The 24,684-nt window shown below is 54.7% G+C and overlaps 1 long non-coding RNA gene across 2 annotated transcripts in view; it reads left to right on the top strand.

The window, feature by feature from the left end:
- The window catches only part of LOC147346604 (uncharacterized), a 61,900-nt gene that overhangs the window by 31,028 nt on the left and 6,188 nt on the right, over positions 1-24,684 (top strand). The window contains exon 2 of one of the 2 annotated variants that reach the window (XR_015153018.1): positions 24,279-24,407. This is a non-coding gene — a long non-coding RNA (uncharacterized LOC147346604). Of the gene's footprint in view, positions 1-1,043; positions 24,408-24,684 lie in introns of those variants that run through there. The other variant, XR_015153017.1, reaches the window with a different exon arrangement.

Consider the following 24,684-nt stretch of genomic DNA (forward strand, 5'->3'; position numbering starts at 1 on the left):
TGGCGGCGGAGGGGGCCCAGCTGCCTGGTGGATCACACCTCTGTGATGGGACAACCTGGCAGTTCTGTGGTTTTCTCTCGTTGGGACCCAAGTGCAAGACTAGAAAAAATGAAATTTCATGTGGTTCCCAGGCTAGGGACTGGCCCACAGGGGAGGGAGGGGAGGGCTTTCGATGGACTGACCACAAGGTAGAGAAACAACGAGAAAAGAACTGGAGACCTGGGAGCTGGGAAGAGCAGCTGCAGAGATGAGCCCTGGAGAGAAGGGCTTCTACAGCCGGGCTGAGAAGGGCTTCTCTACGACCCGGGATGGCCCCTTAAGGGATGTCTGGGCTCAAGGTGTGGCTGTGGGGATGGGTTGCCCAAGTGGATAAGAGTGAGGACCAAGTCCCTCAGGAGTTGTTAAAATGGTCGAGACGGAGGCAGTATGAAAGCGAAAGTTGCTCAGTCGTGTCTGACTGTTTGCAACCCCATGGGCTATATATATATAGTTTATATAATATAGGTGAGAACCCTGGAGTGGATAGCTGTTCCCTGCTCCAGGGGATTTTCCCAACCCAGAGGTTGAACCCAGGTCTCTCACTTTACAGGCAGATTCTTTACCAGCTGAGCCACCAGGGAAGCCCAAGAATACTGGAGTAGGTAGGCTTTCCCTTCTCCAGCGGATCTTTCGAACTCAGGAATCGAACTGAGGTCTCCTGCACTGCAGGCGGATTCTTTACCCACTGAGCTGTCAGGGAATCCTGGGGGGCAGTATTGGGGCAAAGATTAAAACTTGAGTCCAGAGCGTCAATTCATTCATTCAACAAATATTTATTGAGCACCTACTATGTTCCAGGCACCCTTTCAAGCCTCAGGGTTGAGGGGTGGGTGGCCTCGGGAGGCCCTGGGACTGCTGATAGATGAAGATGGGAGGAAGAGGGTCAGGTCAGGTCAGGTGGTGGTGGGGTGGGATGTGGTGGTGGGGGGGTGGGGTTTCCAAGAGGAAGAGGAAGCATCACCAAGGATGGATTTAGAATGGCCGGGTCAGGTGGTGGTGGGGTGGGATGTGGTGGTGGGGGGGTGGGGTTTCCAAGAGGAAGAGGAAGCATCACCAAGGATGGATTTAGAATGGCCGGGAAGATGGGGCAAGGAGCTGATGGGGGTGGGCGGGGTACGCTGGTGGACTTGGGATGGACGGGAAGAAGAGCAGCCTTGGTCTTCTAGAAGAGTTGCCAGAGGAGCACTGGCAGGGACTGGCAGGCTCCAGATGAGGGGGTGGTGCGAGCCTGTGTGTTTCACGGCTTCCTCGTCACACACCGCCCCCAGACAATCCCATTGCAGCCACCTTTCCCCAAGCCTTGGGCCTCACAGAGGGCACCTGGGGGCTGACACGTGGGGAGAGGCAAGATCTTCCTCCACACCCGGGACAGTGACACTCTTCCCTGGGACTTCAGCTCTGGATTCTGGCCCTTAGCCATTGTGTGGAAGTAAAGAGCCATGGAGGGACAACCAAGGTGCTCCTGAGAGAAGCAGGCGGGGGAGACACTCGCACGAGCGGGGTGACACCAGGCATGTCTGGTTCAACCATGTCTTGAGGGTTTCCAAAGCTCCCTCTGATGGCTTCCTCCTGTCCTTTGGGCCACCTTGAAGCCACAGTGGACAGGGGGGTGGGAGAAGGAGGTCTGGGGCAGTGGTGGGGCCAGGGGTGCAGAAAGGCCTGGAGGGAGGTGGGTGGGGATGACCTGGGTTCCCTGCAGGGATCTTGAGGAGGGCGCCTTTCCTTCCACCTGAACACCCTGACCCTGGCGCGCTCCCTCTATGTCACCTTCCAGGTCAAGTGCCACTTTCTAGGATCACCTGCTGTCACTCTGTCCCACTCCCTACACTACTGACCTTGTCATTTGACTTGAACATCCTGGTCTTCATCCCCCCTCCTGGGGAGTGGGTGTGGGGCTCCCCCCAGGCACTGGTGACCTGCCCGTCTGCACAACACGATCAAGCTGGGCTTTTTAAGACTCCAGATGAAGATTCCTGGCAGGATGACAGGGACTTCGGCTTCCCCTGCAGGCCAGGAAGGCTCTGTTCTTGGAGGAGGGCCACTCCAGAAGAGCTGGAGTTGCCAGCTGAAGGTGGGAGGGAAGCTGAACTCCAGGTGGACAGAAGTCTTTTTCTCCTCCTTTTGCCCTCCAAGTCTTTGGGATGCCAGCAAGGCCTGGGGCCTCATCCGTCCACCAGCAGGTGGTCAGGCCACTCTTCCTTCCTCTGGTTCTTGTCTCAGCAACTGCAGCTTCTGGGGAAGGAAAACAGCAACAGCTGAGATGGGCAGCAAGGGAGAAGAGAAGGCGGCAGAAGTAAGGACCGAAAGCCAGAGCCCCAGGGCAGGGACACTTGTCGGCCCAGGGTAAAGAGGGATAGGCAGAGGACTTGGCCTGCCTTTCCATCTGCAGATGACCACGTGCATGCAGCAGCTAGGGGAGAAGAACAGGAAAGGCCAAAAAAGCTTGAAGCGTGGAAAGCGGTGCTGGGAACAGATCTGCTTCTGGGGTTGGTGGCATAGGACAAGGACACATACTCATCTCCACCTGCAGTTAAACCTGCCGGAGGGCCCTTTGCCGGGGCACGGTACTGGGAAGCGGCCCCTTCAGGCACCTCTCTCCTCCTCTCTGCACTGCAGCCCCACGTGTGCACGGGTGGGTGCTGCTCCATCACAGTGCTCAGAATGGCCTCTAACTGGCATCGGGTCTCCACTCGGGGCCTCAGGCCTGGACCAGAACTGGGCACAAGGAATAGTGGGGTTGTCCCTCACTTTCCTGCTGGACTACCCAGCCCTGCCCTGTCATATCTGCTTGAACATCAGGCTAACGGCTACTGGGAAACCACCCTGGTTTCTTATAGACCAAAGCTCTTCCCCTGCCTTTTCCTCCCCACAGCCAGGAACAGCTCCTAGGCAACAATGCCATGCACACTCCACAGTGGCCCAGAATGCCTGCCACACCCAGCCGCCCCCTGCCAAGACTGGTGGCCCCACAGCGGGGTCTCCCTGAGCCCTCCCCATAACTTATGGAGCTCTTTCCTGCTCTCAGTGTATCTAAATCCTACTTTAAGTTTCTTTTCCGCTTAATAAACTCTTCCTGAAAGTACCTGCTTTGCTAAACGGGTTCTTCCAGCCCCAAGGGGGGTTCTGGTCTTCTTAATCAGTTTTCTAGGATTTGAAACTGATTCACAATCCTGCTGAGACATATCCTTAGAGACTGGAAGACACCACACACAGCCTAGTTAAGCCCTCTTTCTTGAGCCCCTTGAGCTTCCTGGCACCCTTGTCTTAGAAAAGGCGTTGTAATCTGCTGCGTGAGGTCGAATGAACCAAGCCTTACGTGTGGGAGCCACTTGCTTTGTATCGGGTTCAGATGAGGTTCTATTCTGCTTTCCACCTTTTCATCAGCGTCTTGTGGTCGGGTGCCCAGACCCTTGTCCTTATCTCGAGGCCACCCTGGAGGCCATAATTCTGTCCGCCTTGAAGTTCAGGTCTGCCACTCACCCTCCTGCCCCTGAGCTGTGGCTCTGCAGCCCCTCCCCTTCCTGCAGCCGGGAATTGAATTATTCTCTTTTTCTTCTCCGTCTCCCACCCCTCCCCCCACCTCTTACGGAAGAGTTCCTCTTACCTGTGCAAGTATTGATACATCTTCTTTCTGTCTCAGATTTCTTCCTCTTCAAACTCAATCCCCAAGGGCCTGCCTATTTCATCTTTTCCCATCTGCCTTTCTGGACCTTCTGGCCTTCTTGCTTGGGCCCACACATTTTATCCCAGAGAGAGGGGAATGGCGATCTGGCTACCCCAGCCTTGCCCTGGCTCTCCCCATGTTGGCGCACAGGTCCTCTGGAGGGAGTGATGAGTGACTGATACAGACCAGACAGGATGGATGAGGAGGAGGTGAGACGGCCCCGGGCATGTCACTGGGTCCTGCTGGTTTTACTTCCTGGTCTCGATGGCAGTGTCAGTGACGGTCCGCAGTCCTCATTTTGTGACTCAGTGAAGGTGATGCATCATCACCCCGCTCCTCCTCCTCATGGTCTTCTCCAGAGCCAAGCTCCAGCCCCTCTGAGGCTCCTGGGCCTCATCACAGGAGGCAGGGTGAACGGACTACGGTCTCCCAGTGCTGCGGTCCAGGGGAAGGTGCCACCATCAGGAGGAAATGAAGTTTGCAGAGAGTGGGCACTGGCCGGTCCCACAGGGGGAGGCCATCGCTCTGGCCCAGCTGCCCTCCCCAGCAGAGCTGCGTGCGCCCTTGCTTTTAGGTCTTCTATTTCTCCCTGAAGCATGTCCCAAATCCCCCCACCTGTCATGGTAGAGAGCAGGATGGCTGAGCTCTGCTCACTCCCCGACCAGGCGGCCCTTCTCTCCACTGTGTCTTCTCAGCTTCTTAAACCCATGTTCCCTTTCAGGGAACACACAAGCCTGGCGCCCAGCCAGGCTTTCTGATGCCCCTCCTGGGTAGGGAAGGGCCTCCCACTCCGCACGACCAGGCGCCGCGGGTGCTGTCACTCGGCGGCCCACCCGCAGGTTTTGCTGGGCTCTGCATGGTTAGGACTGTGAAAATAATAGGTCTCATTAGCTTGTGAAAATAGTGGACGGCTTCATCTCCAAATGTAAAAGCTGAACTCGAACATGCTTTTTATTGAAAAGGCATCTCCCTGAGATGCTGAGGCTCTTCTGGGAACTCCAGACGGAATGGCTGGACTAGAAGCCTGAACTCGGGGCTGGGGGGGTGAGGGAAGAGGGGGCACCAGAGATGGGAGGTGGTCCCATAGTTGGGGTTGCTGAGAGGAGAGGTCCAGCAAAGGAAATGAACCCAGAACTTAGGGGAAAGTTGATACTTCAGGGGCAGGTCCAGGGACAGAGCAGTGGGGAGGGTTAGGAAAGGGCAGAGATGGGGATGGAGAGAGAACCAGGAAGTCAAGGGAAGCGTGTCAGCAGAGGGAGCACAGGAGACTGTATCAAAGGCCATTGGAGGTTGCCTTTTGAAGGGCTATGCCATATCCTGTGGCCCTCACTGAAGCTGCTTGTGTAGTGGGTGTGGGGAAGGAAGGGGCTGCCAGTTAGCAGCTGGGAGGAAGACACCCTCAGAGAGGGAGAAGCCGAGTTTCCGTATTGAGGGAGAAGACTGAAGGCGTGAGTCCTGAGTGGGCCAGGGAGGGGGTCTTGGGCACCAGACCCATCCCCTACCTCTACTCCCCTGCTGGAGACCTTGGGAGGGAAGTGGGTGTGCTGGGGACTGTTTCCAGGTTGGGGGACTGAAAGGAGGCTGAGACAAGTGGGCAAGAGCCCAGAGGTGTGAATGTTGGTGAGAGAGGGTTTACTCATCGAAGGAAGGGAGTGAAACCCAGATGCAGGGACCCCCAGGGGACGCCAGGACCTGGGGCCTCTCTACGAGATTGAAAATGGGGATATTTTTATACTATTTGTTTATCTTTGCAATAAGGAAAAAAGTGATTAAAAAGAAAAGTGGCCCAAATGCCCATCAACAGTATAATGGATAAATAAATTGTGGTATATTTCTACAATGGGATGCTATACAATTCCATGTAACAGCGTGGATACATCCCCAAAACATATACCTGTTGAGCAAAAGAGGTCAGACATAGAAGACTAGGGACTATTTGCAATCACTTCCGTAAAGTTCAAGAAACAGGTGAAAGTAACCAGTGGGGATAGACTTCAGAAAAGTGGTTTCCCTTGGGGAGAGTGGTTTCTCGTGGGGAACGAGTGACCGTTGCTGTTTTATGAGCTGACTTCAACAGGGCCGTTCGTTGGAGAGCATCAGCCTAGACATTTATGACGTGGACATTTTTCTATGTATATGTTCTACTTCAATAAACAGTTTACTTTAAAAAAGAGAGCAAGAGAGACTACGTGAAGCCATGTCTTTGGGCTACAAGGCCAGTTACTTCTGAGGTCACCTCCAGCAGATGTTGGGCCTCCTGCGGGCTGGAAACTGCACAATCAGCATGGCAGTCGTTCTTCCCATGCCTGTGCCATGCCAGCTGAAGACCTGGCCACCTCTGTCTGCTCCCCCTGCCCAGCGGTGGTGAAAGATGTTCCACATGACTAACCCCATCATGGATACTAGAGGCCGTTTCACCTCTGGAATCTTCCAGGCCTTGGGGTCATGCCCCCTGTGGCAGCGCCCCCAGGTATGGCCTGACAGATGGGACCAGCCCTCCCAGCAGGCCACACGGGGCCCAGCTACCCTGGATCCACCCAGAGGGGGTGCCTTTTTCTAATTTGCCCAAAGGTGCCCAAGAGATTCTCAACACCGCTGCTGGAATTGCCGGGCAAAGATTCTTCAGGTCTGATGATGTCTGGTCCAGAGAAAAGGGAATGTGAGGGTTGTGCCATAGCATCACACTAACAATAGTGCAGTTCTTGTGCACGGCAGCGCTTCTTTAAGATCTTTTGCTTTTTCACGGCACTTGTGTGGACAATCCGTGATCAGGGCTTTGCCCAGGTTCTGGCAGGAAGGACAGAAGCGTCTCTCCTGGCTGTGATCCCTGGAGCCGACTGGGAGGCCATGAGAGGGCTTCTTGGCCACAGGAGCCCTTCTCCTTCCTCTCTGCGTATCCCTGGCAGATTGGGCAGATGTCTGTCACTAGTTTGCAAGATGTGCATGTCCGTGGTGCTATGCATCCCGCCATCATCCTTTTGCTGATGGACTCCATCTGCAACCCCACTTACTCTTTAGTTCCTGCTTTTGAGTTTTGTCAGGGGCTGCTGGCTCCCAGACCTTCTCTCTGCTCATGGCGGCCTTGCGTTCAGTTGCCAGTGGCATCTGGTCATGGATGGGCCTGGACTTTTTGTTCTGCAAGACTTGTGGCGGGGTGGTGATGGGGGAATTGGTTTGTTTGAGTGTTTTCCTGTTTTCTAGTATTCTCCAAGGCTTCCAGTGGGGTTTTGCTCTTTTTTACCTTACTATTAGCCACATTTGATCAAAGTTCTTCCTTAGAGGATGCGCGGGGGCGTATCTGGGCTTCCTTTCCGACTGCCGCTACACCGCCTTAAATGATATCAGGTGTTGTGAAGGGACAGCAATGACCCAGGGACCCCTCCTGCGCCAGGGTCTGTCCCCTGGAGAATGAACCCAGCCTATTTCCTCTTTTTATGGGATGAGAAAACTCTGGTCGGGGGAGGCATTTGTCTTAACGGAGTGAGCCTCACCTCAGTGTTTCGTCCTGAAGAGAAATCAGCAGTTGGAGCCAATAGAGAGGAGTTTTATCTTGAGTAGTGAAGCGGCACCTGACTGATGGGAACACACGGAACCAACTCATCATCCAAAAAATGGTGCAACTGGAAGAGAGAAAGTTCTAGAAAGCTTGGGGACACCTCAGGGCAATTAGTGAAATGAGATTTAGTTATTGAAAACCCATTCACTGCAGCTCCCTCACGACTGTTGGCTTACCCAGGTACTGTAGGGTGGGCCGATGGACCAGCCCCAGGGAGCAGCTCCTATCTTCCTGCATTCTGTAGAACCTCCGTTTCCGGTCATTCAGAGCCGTGGCCGTGGGTCAACTCCCTCCTGGTCTGTTCCACCCGATTTGGTCAAGGCTGCACTGTCCGTCCTGTCCCCACTCATGAGGTGCCCAAGTTACATACTTTGTCTATAGTTTTCTGCCACTTCCTGGGCCTGTTGGTTGTCAGATTACGTGGGCACATTTCTTCGTTGCCCTGATTTTCTTCAAATCTCTTTACATTCCCTCCTGATCCCTGCCTGTCACAGTGTTGGTACCAGTCAGAATCTCAGAATTGGTTGATACCAATTGACATTTGCTCCATTTTAGTTGAAAAACTACCCTGATTGCATTTGAATCTCACCACCAGCATCTTAGAACCATTCATTCAACTCATCCATTCAGGCTCAGAAGGCCTGCCTTCTCTTGTGTCCTCTGTTAGAGGACTTGAACAGGAAAATGGTAGGCTGGGGAAGCTGGTGTTGAAAGTGAATCCAGACGGCCTGGGGGAGTGGGGGAAGGATGAGATGGTGAATCCTGCCTGGAATAAATAACCTGGTCAGAGGGGCGGCGGTGAGCACTTGCCGTGCGCAGATTGATCTAGAGCTGGAAGGTTCTAGAATTCAGAGGCAAGTTAATTAAGGGGCTGAGGAGACAGGATGAAGCAGGGAGAGGCAGCAGGAGAAGACCCCAACCTATGGAGAGAGAAGAAGAGGTATGAAGGTTCACGCCGGGGTGAGACGCTCTGTGGACAAGAAGTGGCTTGGGAGGATGGGCGTTCTGGGCCCTGGGAGCAGAGAAGCGAGTCTGGGACGTGGTGGCCCACACACCCGCCAGTGATCGGTGAGCTGATGGAATCGGCTCTGGGGCAGCCGCATGCACGGGCGTGCTCGGGGCAGGGTGGCCTCGCAGCTCCTTTGGAGGGCTTGTCTCTGGCGGTGGCCCCTGCTCCTCCTGCCTTCCCTACCCCTCCACCTGAGCCTGTGGCAGAGTCCGCGGTCGGCCTCTTCCTCGGGCGTGGAGGTGGCCCAGCAGCACTTGGCCTGCCTCTCCCCACCCTGCACAACCTCAAAGCCAAATGACGGAAGCCCCTCCCTGCCAGGGGCCTTCCCCGCCTGCCTCCTCATCTCTCGCAAGCTGACTCTCTCCAGAATTTGGCCCGGCCCTCAGCGGCTGTGTCCTCTTGGGCACAAAGAGTGGAGGGCGGCTTGGGCCTCTCCAGCCCATCCTCCACGTGTCTTCAGAAAAGCAACAAGGAGCCAGCCCTCCAAAGGGGTGCATCCGTCCCAGCCCCAGGACTCATTCTGTAGTGTGTCTAAAGAGTGAGGTTTTTTTGGTTTGGGTTTGGCTTTCTTGATTTTTTCGGTATCTGGATACCAACAGCTTCCCACCCTGCCCCTCACTTCATCACTCTGCCCCAAGTCTGCCTGGGGCCCTTCTCCTCCAGGAAGATTTCCTGGTCCATTCCAGCTTATCACCACCCTCCAGTCTGTTGACTGCAGAGGGCTTTTATTATCTGCATCTCTTATTTTATTTAGTGCTTCATTATACTCCATTGATGTCTCAGCTTTGTTTTAATCTCTAAGAGTTCCTTGGGCATTCTTTTATCTAGCAAGATAATAAACTCCTCGAGGGGAGGCCTGACCCTGCATTTCTTTTAAAGCCCTTCACCCCTCACCATGGGGGATAAAGAATTTCGAGGGAAGTGGGCCTGTGTGCCTGCTTGCCCTGTGTGTGGGTGCTGGGTCCGCCTGGGCGCTAGCTGGAGGTACAATGCCATTGGCTCCGACAACTGATGGCATCTCATTGCGGGCGGAAAAGAGGGGTTCCAAGGGCAATGAAGAAGCTAGAGCTGCTGCTCGGGACCCTCTCGGGATCCAGGGAATGTAGGAGAGGCTCAGATGACCTGCAGATGGGGGTGAGGCAGAAGGCAAGGGGGCCAAAAAGGGAACGCCTGCCTGGGGAGGAAGTAGACTCAAGAACTGGGCTGAGGAGACAGACACCAGGGTTTCTAAGCCAGACATTGTCTAAGCTGGCGGACTGGGCTTGGGGACTGCTGCTTTGTGTATGGGACGTGGGGGGCACTTAGTCCTCTCCCAGCCAGGTCAGCTCAGAGCTCAGGCTGTGAAGGGTAGTGATTTGATAGGGTCTGGGGTACAGGGAGGGAAAGGAATAAGGTCCCTCCCAGGTCCACAGCCAAACCTCCAGGATGACACGAAACAGGGCACAGCCCTGGGACACACAGGGTGGCCAGCGAATACAGGCTGAATTGAACTGAACAAAAGGGTGCTCATCCCTCCGAATCCCCTTAGCTAACCCCTCAGGAAAGTCCTCTCTGATGCCCCACAGCTCCTCCGGGCTTCCTCCCGCCACGGCCACCCTCGTCACCCTGCTGGTCCTGTTGTCCTCACAGCACTTAGCATTATCTGGATTTATCTTGCCCATCTCTGTCTCCTTGTTGGTTGTCTGTCTCTCCTCCCTGGAGAGAGCTACGCTCCAGGCAGGCAGGAGCTGGTCATTCTTGGCTGCAGCCACACCTTCAGCTTCTAGAATGGGGCCTGATACCGCCGGGAACTCAATGAGTATTTGTTGAATGGATGAATGGGTGGATGACAACAGGGGGACAGACACAGGTCTTGAGTGGGATGGGGGTCAGAGCAAAGCTCCCCGACTCTTAATCTAGCACGCAGTCCAGGGGAGCTGGCCCAGCCAGGGAGGGGCCTGTCGGGTGCTGGTCGAGAGTGTGTTCTGGGCCAGGGCCAGCCAGCGTTGACTGACAGATGGCATGCTGAGAGATGTGTGGAATGGAATGCAATTCCAGTTTCATTTGAGCCTGGACTCTAGGAAAGGAAGTGCCAAAAATATGTAGTCCCACTCCCTCTGCTCAGGTATGGGATCCAACAGTCTCGAGGGGTCTCTGAGGGTGGGGAAGAAGTGAGCCCCGACCCCAGGCCATCTGACAAGAGAGGGTTGGCACTGGGCGCAGCAGTTTAGGGGACACTGGCCAGTCCCACAGCAGGCAGAGGGGAGGGCCTGGTGCTGGGCACAGGAAGGGCAGGACTGTCTCACTGCCATACCCCGCCCCAACCCAGCCTTCTGGGAGAACCGGATGGAGGCTTTGCCCAGGGCCTCTTCGAGCCTTAGCACGCGGGGCCAGTCCTGCTCTCTTCTCCAGCTAGCCACACTGTCTGTGCTATATCTGAGCCCCCAGCCTGGCCAACACAATGAGAAGCTGAAGGAAGAGAAGGTACCTTGAGATTTCCTCCTTTAAGGCCCCAGGGGCCCCTTAAAGTTCAGGAAGTATCAGCGGAGGCAGGGATGGGGCAGGGAGGCTCAGAGAGGGACTCAAGAACTTCACTGAAGGTAGGTTCTAGAATAGGTTGATGATGCCTTTTTCCTCTCTTCTAAGGGGTTCCTTCCCTCTTTCTATACTAGCTAGGGAGTTCCAATCTTTTAAGAGAGACAACATCTGAGTTTGGAAAGCAGAACTACAAGCTGAATACCGGTCTGGATGGGGATATTTGGGGCTGGAGCATGGTTCATACAAACGTGTCTGCTGGACAAAACTGTACGAAGAGCCAGGGGTAGGGGTGGCAGACTGCCCTTCTCTTCATCTGTGTCTTCTTGATCTATCTGGTCTTGCCTGAGCCCCTCACCCTTAATGGAAGGTCTGTAAGCTTCCTGGTGTGTCACCCAAGAACACTCAGGACTCTGAACTTTGGAGGAACCTCTGGGGTTTGGCATCTGAGCATAAGTGGTGGAGGATGAGGCTTCGTGCTCCAGCCTCTTCCCTTGGGCATCTTATCTGATGAGCTTCTGGGGCCTCCACACCACTGTTCCTACAGAGCAAGGTGCCCGCTGGGCATCTCCTCCCTGTGGACCCACTGCCCTCCAAACCTACTTCCTTCCTCATGTCACCTTCAACTTCCCCACCCTGCTCGCTTCCCACTCATCATCCCTGACCCCTATGTTTGTAACGGGGCTTTTGCCAATTAAGCCCCAACTTGCTTTCTGATCTTGTGTCTAATCCCTGGCGGTCCCTGTCTTATCTGGGCCTCAGGGTCTTGGTGTGGCCCCCTCTTCCCTTCACAGCTGCAACCACCTACCCTACCTTCTGAGGCTCCTCTCCCTGCCTTGCCAGTGGCCACCCATGGGTGCTCCAGCTCCCTGCTTCCTCATCACCTCCAGTCAAACATGGAAGGCAACAAATCTATTTTCTATTTTAACAAAAAATATTTATTAATAAATATTTGACTGCACTGGGTCCTAGTTGTGGTACGCGGGGTCTTTAGTTGCGGCATGTGAACTCTTGGTTGTGCTATGTAGGATCCAACATCCCGATCAGGGATCAAACCCGGGCACCCTGCCTCAGGAATGCAGAGTCCCAGCCACTGGACCACCAGGGAAGTCTCAAAAAGTCCATTTCCAATGCCTCTCTGCCAACGACAGTGGGGCAACAAACAACAGAAGGTGCCTGAGAAATCTCAGAAACGATGATCATCGAGCGTGTCCCTGACCAGCAGAAATGTCAGTGGCTGGGAAAGCCCCACCCTCTCTTGTGTTCCCTGGAGTTCCAGGCTCTGTCTTCATTTTCCTACGTCTTAGGATTTTCTGGTCTCCTTAAGGTCAGCTGAGATCTAGTTCGTTCCGGACATTGTTTGTGAATTCACAGATGGCAGGAAGTCAGGGGGCCAAAGTCGGCCGGTGGGAGCAGCACAGGAAGGAGGACCACTGTCCCAGATGGTGGGAACTGGGACACACCACCTGAGACCGACAGAGCCACGCAGGTCTGTGTATCCACTTCTGAGCCTCCCTGGCAGCCCCTGGACCCCCATCGAACAGAGAAGACCTAGTCAAGGGTCTCAAGCAACCCTCCATGGATGGTCTAGGGGGAGGGGATTTTCCAGGCAGGAATGTCCACATGGAAGGCCTTCAAATGAGGGGACCCCCTTGGGAACTGATCCTGCCTGGTAGTCTGGCTCATAAGTGAGGGGTAATGAAATCCAAGTTGGGATATCTGGTTGCCAAGGTTTGGAGAAATGCCATTTTGTAAGGATCAGTTATTAGAGATTCCAAGGTTTACATCACTGCAGTTCTAGTTTCTGAGGATATGTATGCTGAGGAAGTTCGAGTAAGTAAAGCCAAGGGGATGGAGGGCTGGCAGTTAGCCCCAAAGAGCTGCCACAGCAGAAACTTGTCTGCAGCACCCGGGATCCTGACGGGGGAGCGTGCAGGAGTGACAGTGGTACCTCTGGGCCCCTCTGCTGGCAGAAAGCACAGTAGAGTCAGGAAGGGGACGAAAGCCCTGTTCCTGGATGAACAGCTTGGAGGGATGGAGAGGAGCTGATGGCAGGGCCCTGCGTCAGGTCAAGTCCGTGGAGCCAGGCTCCTCCAGATCGTGGCCTGGCCCTGAACTTGATCTTGTTGGCCAGAGATGCTTTGGCCTCTAACAGAGAACTTGCATCCCACTAGCCTCAACTTTGGAGAAGGCAATGGCACCCCACTCCAGTACCCTTGCCTGGAAAATCCCATGGGTGGAGGAGCCTGGTAGGCTGCAATCCATGGGGTTGCAAAGAGTCAGACATGACTGAGTAACTTCACTTTCACTTTTCACTTTCATGCACTGGAGAAAGAAATGGCAACCCACTCCTGCGTTCTTGCCTGGAGAATCCCAGGGACGGGGGAGCCTGGTGGGCTGCTGTCTATGGGGTCGCACAGAGTCGGACACGACTGAAGTGACTTAGCAGCAGCAGCAGCCCCAACTTCTTGGGGGGAAAAATGTACACAAGAACTGGGATGCAGGTGGTTTCGGAGTAGAATGGGGCTTTGGGGTCTTGTGGGACTAGGGGGCTATCAGCTACTCTGGTGGGCTAGCCAGTTTTCATGCCAAAAAAAAAAAAAAAACAACCCACCTAAGAGCCAAGGAGCAAATCCAGGAGTAAAACGCAGCTGGAGGGGTGGACCGGCACTGCCGCAGGGATGAGATGTGGGAGTGTCCACTTCTTCCTGTTCTGATTTGTCCCAGAAACAGTGAAAGAGGCCAAGGAAGTAGTCACCAGCTCCTGGTTCTGAGCAGTGTATAAGCCGTCCTTCCAGGAGTTAACAACTAGGTTTGGATTCTGAAAGAAGAGTGTCTAACCTCCTTAATCACCCCCAGTAGTATGCTGAGGGCCAGGCCCAGTGAGCTGGACTATGGAATTTTTACTTAAGTGAGGTCCAGGCGGAAAAGGAAAGGCGCAAAGCCAGCACTGCCTGCCCAGGGCCCTCTGGGAAAGAGAAGGAGGGAGAGAGAAGGCCCTCTCCAGGGCTCAGCCCCAGAGCAGGGCACACGTTACCAGCTGAAGAAGCCAAAAGCAAAGGCAGGCAGCCCCGTGGTCACCTGGGCACAGCCCTGTCCCTGGGCCATCTTTCCTGCAGGCCGAGGGGGTCACTGAGTCTGTTTTCTTGATCTGCCCTGGTCCGCACGTGCGATAGGCTGGACCCAGAAGCTCTTTGACTGCAGAGGTACCCAGGGCGGGGGTTCCTCCAGCGTGGACGGTGGGTTGGACCCCACGTGGAGGCTACAGTTAGCTCTGATGGCCAGAAGGAGCCACAAGCCTGTATCCAGAAAAGCAAAGAGCCCCTCCCTGGGGACGGAGAGGCCACATCTGGGCCTGGAGACTCTCCCATGTTGAATGGGACTGAACTTTTTCAGATTGGGGATTTGCGCAGTTTTTTTTTAAAGCTATAGACCAAATAAAGAAATTTCGTTTTCCCTGTGTTGGTGACAAGTGGTGGCTCTGCCTCATCAGCCAAGGTCATCAGGGAACTGGTCCTTCTACCTCCAAGAGACCGCCGTGGCCGCCAGAGTCCCCGGTGCTTTTCAAGACATTTACATGGTTGTTAGTGTTAAGAAACGAGTGAAGTGCTGGTACTGACCGGGCCCACAAATGGCTGTGGGCTGAGAGTCCCAGGTCTTGCAAGACTGTCTTGGGCCCCAGGCCCACAGTGGGTATGCCAAACATGCCCATCTGGGCCTTGGGGCAGAGAGGTGGGCCTGAAGGCTGCTCCCCAGACCCAGCCTCAATGTCCAGATCATCCCCAGCGGTTGGGTCAGTGAAATGCCTCCTCAGGGCCTCCTAGTGAACCGCCAGGGGTAGCAGGACAGTAATGGGGGTCTCTAGCAGCCGCAACCCCGATGGGTAGGGGAGCCAGATGGGCCAGAGTTGGAGATCAGGTCACATATCACCCACCTCCTCCAGGGGCTAGCAGGACCTCAGCTCGGATGGAGGATTAAAGCATAAAATTTTAAAAGGCTGTAAGAGCCTGGGAATACCCCAACTGGGCACTCAGCCCAGGAGCATGCCTGGAGTGGGGTCTCCTGTGCAAGGGGATGGCACAAGGACAGGGAGAAGAGGTCCCTACAGGTCTGACCCCAGTGGGCAGCCAGGACATTGAGAGGGGCAAAGGAGTCTCCCCAAGGGTCTTGGCCAGTGGCCCAGGCACAGCCCCCCTGTCCACTGGGAGAAGAATTGTGGACACTGGCAGGCTTGGGGCCCAGGCCATTGGGATGTTGCCCATCTTTCTGCCAACCTCTGTGGGTTACCTCCATCCTTGTGGTTACAAGATGCTGATGCTCCACTAGGTACCATGCCCAGAGAGGAGGGACAAAAGGCCTAATGGGCAGACCAGGCCTTTTTTAGGTCTAGCACCTTCAGCTTACAGCTCATCAGCTGGAATCAGCTCATGAGACATCGCTCTGTTCTGTCACTGAGGTAGGTAGGGCCTTGGGGTGCAGGCTAGCACCCCAGCCAGCTGTGCCCTAGCATAGCTGCCTCCCTGTCTCATCCTCCATCTCACATGGGTCCTCATATTGAGGGCAGGATCGTGGCTTCACCAGCTTTCCCGCTGGCCCCTAAAGTGTTGACTGGCAGAAAGCAAGATGGATGTGGCCTCTGCCAGCACGGAGTGGGCAGCATGGTGCAGTGAGGTGCAGGCCGGGGCAGCCTGGGGGGTTGCGAAGCAAATAGGAGCCCAAATGGAAAGCCCACTGTGGAGAGGCGAAGGGCAGGGAGAGCTTCCAGGAGGCAAAGGTGTCCGAGCCAAGATCTCAAGATGGACAGGAGCAAGTGAGGGTGGCAAAGGACAGCCAAGAAACCTGAGGGCATTCAGCTGGAGAGGAGGCTGGGCCAGACCAGGGGCCCCGGGGCAGAGGTGGGCTGGAGAAGAGCCCTGGACCTGCAGGGGCACCAGCTGGGCTGGGGGCAAAGAGCAGACGACTGCTGTTAGAAAGGCAGGGGTGACAGAGGCATGAGCCAGGGGAATGGTGGGGAGGGAACGAGATTCCAGAGACAGAGCCCTTAGGCTTGGAGTGAGGAGGGGGCACGTAGGACTTGCAGGTGTTTGCTAGCCCAGGAACGTGGCTGCTGGGGGAGCTGCCTTCAGCGTGGGAGGGGACGCAGGGCGGAGCCCGTCTGAGGCGGGAAAGGCCATGTCTGGTGGAGAAGGCTGGGTGCAAGCATGCCAAGAGAGAGATGAGAGAGACGGGCATCCGGTCCCGGAGCTTGGCAGAGTTCCGGCCTGTGCCGTGCAGCCCTCCAGGCACCCGCCTAGCGTGAGGCTGTCTCCAGGGACAAAAGAACGGTGTCTCTGGCTACCAGGAAACAGGAGAAGGAAGAGGGAGGTGTGAAAAGCAGTCTTTGCTTTCTTCTGGGCCGCCTTTCAGGCCCGGCGCTGGGCCTGGGTATCTAGGAGGTCTCCTTGGCTAGCCCTCCCTGCTGCCACCCCGAACTTGGTCCACACAGCCTTCTGGCTCCTGGCTCCACATGGGGAAACTGGTTGAGAGGCTTTGAGGCTAGTGAGGTGGGGTGGGGGGGTGGGGTGGGGTGGGAAACAGCAGCCTCTTGGTTGATCAAGGGATTTGTAGAGGGCAAGCAGCTCCCACCCATCTCTGGAGGCCTGTGCCCCCCACAACGTGGGCTTTTCGCAGGAGGTCACACCCGCCAAAGCTCTGACTCCTCACAGACACGCTCACTCTGGTTGGGGAGGCAAGCATAGCTTTCCATGCTGTGACTTAACCATCAGGGGGACTCCAGAAAATTCCCACCCCTAGTCTATGGGGTCACACAGAGTGGGACGACTGAAGTGACTTAGCAGCAGTAGCAGCAGCAGCTTCCTTAGAGCCAGGTGGAGGCGGTGATCTGGGGTCCATCCTGGGGCACTGCTGTGAGTCTGCCCAGCAAGTTCCGTCTTTCAGAAAATGAGGGACTTTTGACTCTTTGCAAGGCTTGGTGGGTAGAGCCCATGAAGTCCAGTCTCAATGACTCAGATGCCGAGAGGGGAGACGGGGTGGGATTAGTCAACCGATGGCAAGGTGAAACTGAGTGCTGCCGCTGGGAGCGCCTGTCCTGAGAAGTCCCTGCTGCCCAGGCTTGAGAGCTTGTATTCCAGTGGGCAGTCTTCTTTCCTCTGGAACCAGCCTGAGGGGCTTGTTAAGAACCCTGCACATGAGCGCAAGTGTGGGAAGGAGGAGACACAGCTGCCCCACGACAAACGATGGGCTTCATGGGATGAAGTGAACCAAGAGAGACAAGGACCTCTCGGGCCAAACACAGATGGAGACAGAAAAGGAGCCCAGGATGGAAAACGGGGTGCCCAGGGCCGAAGCTGGAAGACTTGAGGAGCTGGGGAGGGGACGAACTGCTTTACGTTCCTCACTGGTATAAACAGTGATAGGAAACATTCTCTCATAATCATTCGCTGAACAAATATTTATGGGCCGCATTCAAGGACCCATCTGTGAATAAGACAGGCAAGCCCCTACCTGCCTAGACCTGAGGGTCCAGCTGGGAGGGTCAGGGACAAAATGAATATTATTGAGAGAAGCAGCTTAGGCAGGGAGCCCAGGTCCCTTGAAGAAGGTGAACATTCTTGCTCATGCTTCCCTCATACAACAGTGTATCTTGCCCGAAAACTGGCCTTGCTTTAGGTCGGGAGCTGATAATTACACAGGGAGACAATGTCTTACTATGTTAATGGTTATAATTGTAACATATCTTGCCTGGGAACTTGTTTCTCTAGACTTGTACCTCTAATTGCACAGCAACAGTATATCCAGCCCAGAGTCCTTGCCCAGAACCTGTGCGCCCTGGCTCACCTTGTGTTGAAGTTATCTTGGGATTTATGCCTTGGGAAAGGGTCTGGTGGAGCTCTCCCAACCTTGAGGTATTTTTTTCTGGGATCAGACAAGATCGGGCGCCTTCAGGCTGATATGGGTGGAGACTTGAGGTATTCTTTTCGTCTATTCTCAGCAGCCAGTTGAGAAGTCTAGAGGCCCGCTTAAACTCGTGAGGGTGGGTACTCTCCTACCCACTTCCAGTGCCTTTTGCCGACGGCTTTCTCTATCGTTTTCTTTAAACTTTGTTACACAAAGCTCTGAGCAACTGAGACCCATGTCTTTTGAATACTGGAGTGAAGTTTTCTCCTTTGGAGGCCATGAATACCGGCACCATCCACCGTAAGCTATCGTTATGTCTGATGGCTATGTGTGGATCAAAAGAACTACAGCCAAAGCACAGCAGGGCAGGGCAGAGGCGGCGGACAGTTCCTCCTGGGGTCAGAGCCTCCCTGGCTCTTGAGGAGGAGGGGGCTGTGTGGGGTGCGGGGGTTGGGAGCAGTCTGGGCAAAGGAAACAGGGAGCATCCCTCAGCTGCTGCAGGGTCCCTGGGAGGTCAACGGTCAGGTCTCCCCTGTGTCTAAGGTTTTCACAGAAGCGAGGGTGGTGTTCCCATTGGGAAGCCAAGGCCTCCGGAAGGAGAGGGTGAAGAGGGCGATATGGACAGGAGGTCAGGGTCCTCTTCTCTGCTGCTCATCATCTGTGAAGTGGGAAGGCTCTGAGGATTAGAGGGGACTATCTAGACTCTGCCTAGGTGCTAGCTAGAGGCTAACTAGGAGCCTGCCTAACCTGTTGGTGCATGTAGTTGGTCTCAGCGGTGCCCAGCTGCTCTAGGGGCGGGGCTGGCAGAAGAAATCTGATGAGATGACTTGGCGGAGGTGAGGGTTTGGCCAAGACAATGGGCCATGAGGCAGGCCCAGCAGCCAGACGCAGAGAGGACCAGAGTGAGATCAGGAGCCCTGATCAAGGGAGGAGGAAGGACCCAGGGGTGGAGTGGACGTGCCACTTTCTGGTGGAGCAGAATCAGCAAGTGGGAGAGGCCAGGTGTGGCAGGGGGTGTGACCACCATGCCCAGCCCGGAAAGAGGTGACCCACGCCGTCTCCTCCCTTCCAGAACACAGGCACGTGGATCTGCTCCAGCATGGCAGTCAGAACCTCTGGGCCTCAAAACTGTGTATCTAAACATATTCAGCTTCATAGCGCATGAAATTTGGGGGGAAATTAATCTTTCATTTGCTTAAACTCTCATAAAAGAAGATATTCACAGAGTTTTATGAATAACCAGAAATTCTCTCAAAGCTCTTTGTGTTTTGATGGGGAAGAGCATTGACTGGCATTAATTTAGTGTATACCGTATGCTCTCTCCCCACTGTGGGTAGCAGCATCCTGTTCCTCACCCACACCCCTCTCAGTTCTAGACCACGCCAAGGAGCACAGGATAGGACCCAGGGATGGAGGCACAGCACCGGCAGCCTCCCCTTCTGACAGCCTCCCCTTCTGACAGCCTTCTGAACCCTGAGTTGAGCCAGGAGGTGGGAGGAGGAGGTACCCGGAGGCACAGGTTTTAACTGCTGGAGGTCGGGGGAGGCCAAAGGGCAGTGGGTGCCCCAGGGAGCCTCCCCACAGTTACACAGGAGGCGGGGTGGGGGGGGTGGGGTTGGGGTCAGCAGCTGAAGAGTGGAACCTGAGTGCGTGGGGATGGGTTGGACCTTTCCGGGCTCTGCAGGGATGGGAATCCCAGGGCTAAGGACAGCACTCTGGGCCCTGTATGGCCCTCCCGGTACTTCCCAGCCCCTGAGCCCAGCACAAAGGTGACTTCTTGGCCGTGAGTAAGTGGCAGCCCCCGCACCCCCACCCCCAACCCCGGCTTGGCAGCTCTTCCTAACAGGGCCCTTCCCTCAGGGCCTCACTAGCCTCCACTGTGAAATGGGGAGAAACTCCTCTCAGAGGAACTCAGTTCAGTTCAGTTCAGTGGCTCAGTCGTGTCCGACTCTTTGCGACCCCATGAATCTCAGCACGCCAGGCCTCCCTGTCCATCACCAATTCCCGGAGTCCACCCAAACCCATGTCCATCGAGTCAATCATGCCATCCAGCCATCTCATCCTCTGTCGTCCCTTTCTCCTCCTGCCCCCAATCCCTCCCAGCATCAGGGTCTTTTCCAATGAATCAACTCTTCTCATGAGGTGGCCAAAGTATTGGAGTTTCAGCGTCAGCATCAGCCCTTCCAAAGAAATCCCAGGACTGATCTGCTTTAGGATGGACTGGTTGGATCTCCTTGCAGTCCAAGGGACTCTCAAGAGTCTTCTCCAACACCACAGTTCAAAAGCATCAATTCTTCGGTGCTCAGCTTTCTTCACAGTCCAACTCTCACATCCATACATGACCACTGGAAAAACCATAGCCTTGACTAGATGGACCTTTGTTGGCAAAGTAATGTCTCTGCTTTTGAATATGCTATCTAGGTTGGTCATAACTTTCCTTCCAAGGAGTAAATGTCTTTTAATTTCATAGCTGCAATCACCATCTGCAGTGATTTTGGAGCCCCAAAAAATAAAGTCTGACACTGTTTCCACTGTTTCCCCATTTATTTCCCATGAAGTGATGGGACCAGATGCCATGATCTTCATTTTCTGAATGTTGAGCTTTAAGCCAACTTTTTCACTCTCCTCTTTCACTTTCATGAATAGGCTTTTTAGTTCCTCTTCACTTTCTGCCATAAGGGTGGTGTCATCTGCATATCTGAGGTTATTGATTTTTCTCCCAGCAATCTTGATTCCAACTTGTGCTTCTTCCAGCCCAGCATTTCTCATGATGTACTCTGCATATAAGTTAAATAAGCAGGGTGACAATATATAGCCTTGATGTACTCCTTTTCCTATTTGGAACCAGTCTAGGTGAGGGAAAAAACATGACTGGGCATTTCCAACTCCAAGCAAAATGCTTGACACAAAACAGGTACTCTTGGAACCCTGAACCTTCACGTGGGCTCCCTAACCTCCCTGGTCCACCTGGCTCCCCGCCCAGCCCACACTTCTGGTCGCACCTAACTGCCAGCCTCACTCCAGACACCCCCTGCCCCTCTTTGACCTCTGCTGCTAGTCAGTCTGAAATGCCCTTGATGCCGTCCCTGACCTTGCCGCATGCCACCCTCCCACACTTGGTTTCTCCGTCTAAGGCCCATGGCTCCTTCCCGATCTCCTCCCTGCCCCACCATGGGAGCGTCCTGGGGGCCGTGTGGCCAGCTCCTGCCACGTCTCAGCCGTGCACCCCTGTGCTGTTGGAGGAGGCTGCCCAGCTCCAAGGTGAGAATGCTGAGTCCCGGGCCTGGAAGCAGGGAGAGGCTTGGTGGCCGGTCCGGGCTCCCCAGACTCCTGGATTCTGAGCCACTTCTGCACATCCCCCAGTAGCAGCAATGGTGGGGCATGAGCTGGCAGCAGCTATGGCCGGGAGCCCTTGCCCTCCTCACCAACGTCCATCGTCCTGACGCATGGTGTCCCTCAGCCACCCTGGGACAGTTGCCAGGCCAGGGTTCCAGGAAGGGCCTCAAAGGGATGAGCTTGCCCCTGCCCTGCCTGAAGGCACACAAGCCACGGCTGCTGCCTCTGCCCACTTGGCAGAAGGCACGCTGTGCGACTGGCTCCAGATGCCATGGCACCATCCAGAACCAGGCCGAGACCACCAGGCCGCATGAAGGCGAGAGGGAACATGCCTCTTTCATGTAAGCCAGCACTGCTTCTGTGCAGGCCAACCTGATTCTGACATGGCCCCTGCCTGCCTCCCTTCCCTCCACCGTCACTGTCACTGAAGGGAGCAGGGGCAGGACGGGAAGCTGTGAGAGACGATTTAGAAAGGGCAGGGGTGCCCAGGAGAGAGGCAGCAGGGGTGGAAGGGGCAAGGAGGACAGAGCCTGGGGAGGGTTTGTCAGTGCAGCGGGGCCCCGTTGAACTCAGCTGAGGAAACACTACATGTACACGGGCCCGAGCGCTGAGGATGTAACTCGAAGAAGGCCTTGCACTGCAGTGCCCAGGGCACAGCCCCCCAGCAGGCTTAGCTGGCTTAGCAGGTAAATATCTAACAGCCAGTTCTCCAAGCTGTAGTGTCTGCAGATTTCCCTGGTCTAAATCCTCCACCATGTCAATGCTAAACCTTGAATAAGTCCCTGAAAGCTGAATGGGGTGAGCTCCCCTACCCCCGTTGGCTCTCAGGGGCAACTCCAGCGTACCACTGCCAGGGCTTCCTGTCACAGGTCCCCAGTCCAGCCACAAGCCTTGGCCCTGAGTGCACAGGTGGCTTGGCCTGGGTTTGGCCCCTGGGAAAGTAGAGACCGGGCCCCTGAGCCTTCCCACTGCACCTTAACCCTGGCAGGTCAGCCATGGCCGCTGTGTAGAGAGGAATTGGGGGACAGTCAGCTACAGAGCACCCCCTTGAGGTGCCCACTCCCCCTGGCTTCTGCCACGGCCACCCACCCCTGCTAATCCTTTTCCTGTTCGGCCACAGAGTTCCCTCACCTCCTCATAGTCAGAAGGGACTCTTCCCCAACATATGGGGCACAGAGCTCACTCACCCTCCCAGGCTCTCTGGCCTGCCCCCACACAGTGCTGGGCAGCTGTCTTCTTCCTGGCCTCGCCTCCCCTCACCCCTGTGGCCCTGCTGCGGACTTCCTGCCTGTCCCCAACGATGCTTTCACAGACACTTGCTGAAAGCTGCTCCAGGAGGACTGCAGTTCTGTCGGCTCTCTGGGGGCTGCCACAAACTGCTGTCTTCAAGAGAGGGCGGATCATCCCCTCCAGCCTCCCTGCCTGACTCTGCCATCCCAGCCCCACGCCATCCACACACCAGCTACTCCACCTCCAGACAGCTCAGAGCCAGCCCCCGTCAGCCAGCGACCTGGGGGGACTGAGGCTTCCCGGGCCCTGGTGGGACACGGATCTAGGCCCCCAGGCCCCAGGCCCCAAGGCGCCAGCTCTGCAGGGGAGTTGCTTAATGACCTTGTGAGCAGTAATTACACCCCAGGGCCCACTCTTAATAACCACGTATTCTCCCTGTCAATGTGCCTTAATTGAAAATGAGTAGGCGATACAAGTTGCTGTGAAGTTGGCTGGCAAGCCCTTAACGTGATATTAATTGTAGTAATTAGTAGTCACTTTGTGTTGGAGTCATCTATAAATAGGGGGTCCATTAGTTTAGCAAAAGAGCATGATTTAAAATGCAAATAAAAGCCCAATTAGACAGATAAATCACTCGTCTTTCCCAGCAAATTATCATCTTGTGGGAAGGTGGGGACAGCAGTCATTCTGAGAATGCATTGGTCAGTTCAGGGACTCTGGAGTTTGATAGCACGCAAGCAACCCATCTGGGACACTGTCCCTTTAAGCAGGTTTGCCCAGGCTCCCTCAGGAGGCTGTCACTCTTGGGGTGTCCCCCCACCAGGCTCTTAATGGCTGTGATTGGTGGTCAGGCCCCCAAGTAGCTCCTCCCCCACCTGCTGATTGGTTCCCTCTGGCAACGTGGGTGTACTTTTTAAAGAAACAGTAGCACAGTGCACATTTGGTGCTGGGAGAATGGACCTGGGGTATGGGAGGAATCCCCTCGTTGGATGCAGTTCCTCACAGTCCAGAGTGAACCCATGGATACTGTGTATTATCCTGCGATACAAGAGTTTAAAAAAAAGTAGCACAACACTGTTCTGGGGGTGGACTATTTACTCTCCACTTCCTACAGCCTTCCACAAAAAACACTTATGGCAATTGTTGAAATCACACACACACACACACACACACACACACACACACAGGCTTTGGGCAAACACTGGAGGTGGAAATGACTGGAAGTAGTAGGTGGCAACTGAGGAGGCATTAAGAGGGCTCAGCTTCATGGTCAAGGAGACTGTCTAGTTCTGCTTTCATTTGATTAGCACCAGTTCCCAATCCCTTCTCCCAGGATGGTATTTCCAGCCTCACATTTAGAGAGGCCTTTAAGATGTGCCCAGGAACCTGGGTGCTGGTCCTTCCCTCTCAGGTCACTGGAGCTGCCAGAGACCTAGTGTTCAAAGCCCCATCTGAGTACTTCACAGCCCCATTTTCACCTGCCAACCTCCCACCCCTATCCTAGAACCCACCACTGCTTTATGGACTATTGAGGCTGACTCTCCCACACTATTTGCATTTTAATGAAAGCTAAAGCCATTATAAGATAAAGTAGCCATTCCCAAACCCAGATAAGGATCAGAATTGTTCATTCCAGCAGTTTTTTCTGTCATCCAAGAATGAGGAGAATGTGGGCAATTTGAGAGTGTTAGCCTATATTTTAATTTATCTTTTATTATTCTTTTATGACACAGGGCTTGCAACAGGTGGTAGTACTTGTGATTTTTAATGTCCTATTTGACAGAATAGAATATTGGCAACCATATGTGGATCCTCAAAATAGGTGTTTTTGGAAAATTTTGCCAGTGTATCAAATCCAAATGTCTGGGATATGCTGAGCTAAAAGACTGGATTAGGGGCTTGGGGCCAGATGAGTCAGAATGTGTGTGTGTGTGTGTGTGTGTGTGTGCGCGCACGCATGCACATGTGCTGGTGTGGGGGCACTGGTGAAATAGGGAGGTTTATCAGCAGAGATTTCCCTCTCTCTGAAATAGCCCAGGACTACAACTAGACCATGGATAAGAAACTAGGAGGTGGCCCAGGCACTGTCTCGTCCGATCTCCTTATATCACAGATGAGGAAACCGAGGCCCAAGGAGGCAGAATAACTGGCCAAGCGACATGGTAAGTCAGTGGCCCAGGCTCTGGCCATCATACACTGAGGGTACCTCCTGCTATCCCCACATGCACCTTATTCCTGGGTTGGCCCCTAAAGCAAACATCAGAGTGGGCGTCATAGGATAGGCAGGGTCCGTCTTGGCCTGCTATCTAGTTCTTCCTTAGCAGGGACCATTTGTTAACTTCCGGAAAGTCAAAAACAGCCCTACTGACCATCAGTCAAGAAGTTTCCAAAGGAACCAAGACCATGATCAGGGAGCACCCAGACAAGGCCACGGGGCCA

The sequence above is a fragment of the Bos grunniens genome, chromosome 23 (genome assembly GCF_055505025.1).
Source record: "Bos grunniens cultivar Pamir isolate PY7600 chromosome 23, Bosgru_T2T1.0, whole genome shotgun sequence".
Taxonomy (NCBI): domain Eukaryota; kingdom Metazoa; phylum Chordata; class Mammalia; order Artiodactyla; family Bovidae; genus Bos; species Bos grunniens.